The sequence below is a fragment of the Haliotis cracherodii genome, unplaced genomic scaffold (assembly GCF_022045235.1).
Source record: "Haliotis cracherodii isolate W230 unplaced genomic scaffold, xgHalCrac1.p SCAF_20, whole genome shotgun sequence".
In the NCBI taxonomy this organism is placed as follows: Eukaryota; Metazoa; Mollusca; class Gastropoda; order Lepetellida; family Haliotidae; genus Haliotis; species Haliotis cracherodii.
Genome location: NW_027266276.1, coordinates 9,055,626 through 9,061,710, shown reverse-complemented (window position 1 = coordinate 9,061,710; position 6,085 = coordinate 9,055,626).

The following is a 6,085-nucleotide window of genomic DNA, read 5'->3' as shown; positions in this document are numbered from 1 at the left end:
GGATCACTTCTTTAATGCAACATGAGTGACTGAGTACGGTTTTACGCCGCTTTTAGCAATATTCCAGCAATATCACGGCGGGGGACACCAGAAATGCGCTTCACACATTGTACCCATGTCGTCAATCGAACCCGGGTCTTCGGCGTGACGAGCGAACGCTTTAACCACTAGGCTACCCGACTGCCCTTAATGCAACATGAAATAATGATATGAAGTCATATTGGAATAACACCCGGTACACAATGTTTGGTAAAGGCATGCAGTGATGGACACCATATGCACGTTATGCACGTGATGCATGATAACCACAGCTGCCTCTGTTGTGACTGTTTGTCATTGCACTCCGTTATTTGAAAAGCGTTGATTGCAATCAGAAATCAGACATGTCCCCTAAACGTCAACGGCGTCGTTTGACAGTCGATGAATTAGCCAGATGCGTAGGGATGCTTGAAACTTGGCAACACAACGCAACGTTGCCAACGTCCTTGGTGTGAGTCGAAGCATGTTCTGCAGGGCATGGAATCGGTAGAAGACTCAAGGTTCTAGTACACAGCGACATGGCGGTGGTTGGGAACGTTCCACCACGTAGCGAGATGACCAGTTTTTCTTGCTCTCTGCAAGACGTTATCATTTGATGACTGCAACCACGCTCAGAAATGAACTGCGGAACGCCGCTGGAGTAAACATTTTAAATCAGTCCGTCATCGCCTGCGGGAGACTGGTCTTCGTTCAACAAGAGCATGCATTAGTATTCATCTTACCCAGCGTCACAGGCAAGTTTGGAATGGGAGAAAGACCACGTAAATTGGACAATCACTGATTGGACCGTACTTTTCACGGACGAGTCACGGTACTGTTTAGACTTCACTGGTCGACGTGCTAGGATGTGGCGTAGAGCAGAAGAGCAATTTCAGAATGCTAACGTAGCCGAACATGACATATAGGGAGGTGGCTCATAATGGTTTTGGGTGGAATCAGCCGGGCTCGGAGAACTGATCTCCTTGTGTTGTGAGGGGCACGATGACAGGTGTGCGTTACGAGGATGAGATCTTGAATGTGTACGTGAGACCGTATGCTGGTGCAGTTGGTCCTGACTTCATCCTCGTGGACGATAATGCACGCCCCCATCGTGCAAGAATGGTTGATTCTTACCTTAAACAAGAGACGTTCGTCCGTATGGAGTGGCAAGCTGGTTCACCGGACCCCAACCTGATCGAACACCCTTTGAACATGCTTCATGTGCCCATCTCACGTCGTCCTGTGTATCCAGGTTCTCCTCAAAAACTCTGATATCTCACCCAAGAGTTGACCAGTTGTCCCTTGGCATCCACCCAGACGCTTATTGAAAGCGTGAGTCGACGGTGCCAGGCTGTTATCGCATCTCGTGGATCACACACCCGCTGTTGACAGTTGTTGTATAATGCTCAGTGACTTGTTCCGTGATTTGGTCGATTACTTTTTGCTTTGGCATTTTCTTCAACACATTCAAATCATTTCCTTTCAATTAAACATTTATCTGCACGATTTAGTCCCTGGTCATTTGTATTTTTCAAAGGGTTTTTTTTTCATGTACTGCAAATGTTATCCTTAGCAAACTTTGAGAAGTGCATATGCACATGGGAAACGTTAAGAGAAAGTGGTTACTAATATATATTCCCCAAAAGAAGTAGGGGATCATCCAATATGAATGGTATGATCGGTCTTTGGTCAGCTTTGAAAAAAAGACTTCTAGACAATGAGAGAGACATTAACGGTTCCGGAACCAACACTTAACACTCCAACACACCAGAAACTTTGCATTTGTACCTCCGTGAACGTGGGTTGGTGGTCATTCATGATTTGGCCACTTCTGCATAATGCAGTAAAATCGCTCTGAGCCTTTACGTTTTGCATATTTTCACTATCAACGGGTGCAGCTTTGTCACCTGAATATAACATGCTTAGACTTGTCAAAAAATACAATCTCTATGCAGAAATAGAAAATTATCTAATTAAATGTAGGAAATGTAGGAAAGAAGTATTTTTGCTGTATGCTCTAAGCTGCTATCTAGACTTAACTTAAATAGATATGTTTCGCTACGTAATGGTAAAGATCACAGACTCTGGCTGCTTGCACTTGAACGTCCTGAACAGTTCCCAAACCTGTCTCATCTCGTACGGCTGGGATGCCTAAATATAGAATCTAGGGAATGTCGATGTAGAATTGTAGCTCATGATATTATTAAGCATGTCTTTTTGTATTGTACATTGAATATGAATGACAGAAATGAACTATTTGAAATCATTTCTGATGTGATAGATGTCTCTACATTTGCAAGACTATGTAGTGAGGACGATGATATAAGCATGTCTGTAATACTTGGCGGTGTGCCTGAGAGTGTTAGCTCTTTATCTCAATGTCTATGGGGTGACCTTATGGTTATTGTGTCAAGATACTGTAGGAAATGGCTGTATCTGTTACAAAGCAGTTATAACATACTTGATTGTCATGCATTTTGTAATTATCATTTCTCATAATATTGTTACATTGTACTACAGTACAGCTCTGTAATTATACATAATATCATATATGATATGTATGTTCAATATCTGGAGGAAATAAAAAACATCTATCTATCTATCTATCTCTACTCTTACGAGCAGTAGGACAGGGAGGGCATTGATAGGCTGTGATAAGGAGCAGTAGGACAAGGGGGGCATCAATAGGCAGTGATTAGGAGCAGTAGGACAAGGGAGGCATCAATGGGCAGTGATAAGGAGCAGTAGGACAAGGGGGTCATCTATAGGCAGTGATTAAGAGCAGTAGGACAAGGGGGATATTGATAGGCTGTGATAAGGAGCAGTAGGACAAGGGGGGCATCAATAGGCAGTGATTAAGAGCAGTAGGACAAGGGGGATATTGATAGGCTGTGATAAGGAGCAGTAGGACAAGGGGGGCATCAATAGGCAGTGATTAGGAGCAGTTGGACAAGGGGGACATTGATAGGCTGTGATAAGGAGCAGTAGGACAAGGTGAACATTGATAGGCTGTGATAAGGAGCAGTAGGACAAGGGGGACATTGATAGGCAGTGATTAGGAGCAGTAGGACAAGGGGACATTGATAGGCTGTAATTAGGAGCAGTAGGACAAGGTGAACATTGATAGGCTGTGATAAGGAGCAGTAGGACAAGGGGGACAATGATAGGCAGTGATTAGGAGCACTGGGACAAGGGGGACATTGATAGGCTGTGATAAGGTGCAGTAGGACAAGGGGGACATTGATAGGCTGTGATAAGGAGCAGTAGGACAAGGTGGACATTGATAGGCAGTGATTAGGGGCAGTAGGACAAGGAGGACATTGATAGGCTGTGATAAGGAGCAGTAGGACAAGGCGGGCATTGATAGGCAGCAGTTAGGGGCAGTAGGACAAGGAGGGCATCAATAGGCAGTGATAAGGAGCAGTAGGACAAGGAGGGCATTGATAGGCAGTGATAAGGAGCAGTAGGACAAGGATATCATTGATAGGCAGTGATTAGGGGCAGTAGGACAAGGAGGGCATCAATAGGCTGTGATAAGGAGCAGTAGGACAAGGCGGGCAATGATAGGCAGTGATAAGGAGCAGTAGGACAAGGAGGGCATTGATAGGCTGTGATAAGGAGCAGTAGGACAAGGAGGGCATCAATAGGCTGTGATAAGGAGCAGTAGGACAAGGCGGGCAATGATAGGCAGTGATAAGGAGCAGTAGGACAAGGAGGACATTGATAGGCAGTGATAAGGAGCAGTAGGACAAGGAGGGCATTGATAGGCAGTGATAAGGAGCAGTAGGACAAGGGGGACATTGATAGGCAGTGATTAGGAGCAGTAGGACAAGGGGGACATTGATAGGCAGTGATTAGGAGCAGTAGGACAAGGGGGACATTGATAGGCAGTGATTAGGAGCAGTAGGACAAGGAGGGCATTGATAGGCTGTGATAAGGAGCAGTAGGACAAGGTTGGCATTGATAGGCTGTGATAAGGAGCAGTAGGACAAGGATATCATTGATAGGCAGTGATTAGGGGCAGTAGGACAAGGAGGGCATTGATTGGGGATGATTAGGAGCAATAGGACAAGGAGAGCATTAATACGTAGGTCATGCGAACGCCAATGTAAGGCGATATGACAGGCAATACTGGAAATGGAGCCGAGTCTTTCTTTAACATCTTTGGATGGATTTCGATGGGTCAAACATTGCTTGTATTAAAAAAAAATCATGAAGGGGCTTCGCTCTTGCTCCACACTGAAGTACATGTTATAAGCGGTGTCTCCTCAGACAAAAGACATTGCAGCTTGAAGTGTGTTTGTCCTGTGTAGGATCAGCCGGTAATGAGACTCATATTTGTTTGTTTTCATGTCCGTTTAACGCCGCACTGATCACAAAAAACGACTTGACACATTTATTACATTTCACACCCTGACTCTGCACAACAGACCTTGTTTGTTTGTATGTTTGTTTGTTTGTTGTTTAACGAGGCACTCAGCAGTATTCCTGCTATATGACGGCGGTGTGTAAATATTCGAGTGATTAACATAATGAGCATCATGAGCATCGATCATTGAGATACGATGCCATGCATCAAATGCCAAATCATCGAGCCTGACCACCCGATCCCGTTAGTCGCCTCTTACGACAAGCATAGTCGCCTCTTACGACAAACATATATAGTCGCCTTTTAAGGCCTTTTATGGGTTACTGAAGACCTATTCTATACCGGATCTTCACGAGTCTGGACCGGACAATCCAGTGATTGACGTCATGATCCACGCAATTGGGATACGATGACATGCATCAACCAAATCCTATCAACAGTCAGTCAACATGGCAGGTTATACTGGTCCGGTTATATTCTATCCCAATATCTTCTTATAATTAGTGGGGCGGTCGGGTAGCCTAGTGGTTAAAGCGTTCGCTCGTCACGCCGAAGACCTGGGTTCGATTCCCGACATGGGTACAATGTGTGAAGCCCATTTCTGGTGTCCCCCGCCGTGATATTGCTGGAATATTGCTAAAAGCGGCGTGAAACCATACTCACTCACTCACTCACTCTTATAATTAGTGGACAGCCTCCGTGGTCTAGTGGTAGAGCGTTCGTCCGGAGAGCGGAAGGTCCGGGGTTCGATCCCCGACCGCATCATACCAAAAGACATTAAAAGATGGTACTTGTTGTTACCCTGCCTGGCGCTCGGCATTAAGGGGCTAAAACAAGGACTGGCCGGCTCTGAGTCAGTGTACTGTGTCTGAGTGGGATATTCATGTTAAATTGCGGCATGGTATCTCAGTGGGCTTGCACTATAAATCGGCATCAGTCCGGACTAGTACAAGCAGCCACACACACACACGTGCATGCACATCGCTACATAAGTGCAATAATCTTGGACGCGACGTTAAACCGCATTTCACCTAACCTCTTATAATTAGTGGTAAATGTTTAAGAAATATGCTGAAAATATGCCCTGTGCTCACACATCATATTAATTATGAAACATAAATAACGGTGAGTTGTGGGAAATGTTTGTGACAAGGATCCGACTGAGAGCCCGTCCCAATGTTTTGGTGTTTTTTGTTTTTGTTTATTTTATTTCTATGACTTATGTAACTACGTTAAAGGCCCAATTCCCTTGCGGCTTTAGTTACCTTTTAGGCGGTAACTAAATATTCACTTGGGCCTTTGTTGTATCAACACATATTCTAATTTGAGTGGGGAATTCCGAAGTCGGGAATGGTCCTGTATGGAAATACCATGTGTTAAAATACTCAGCTAGCTGAAAATGACACTCGAGACCACGGTTCATTGACATGGGTATTGTCAATAATTGTGTCGCAATCAGATTTCACATGTGGAATTGATTGCCGAATAATAATTTGACGTATCAGTGTATTATTTAGTAGGCCTCAGTTCTTAATCAGTGTCACCGATAGACGAGACGGTACAGAAGGGTAACAATACCGGGATTACTTTCCTAATGGAGCACATCTTTCCCCAGGCAATGGCAACTTAATCCAATTTATCTATCCTTATCCCTTTGGGAAACCCTTATATGCAGATAATTCATTCTTTTACACTCTA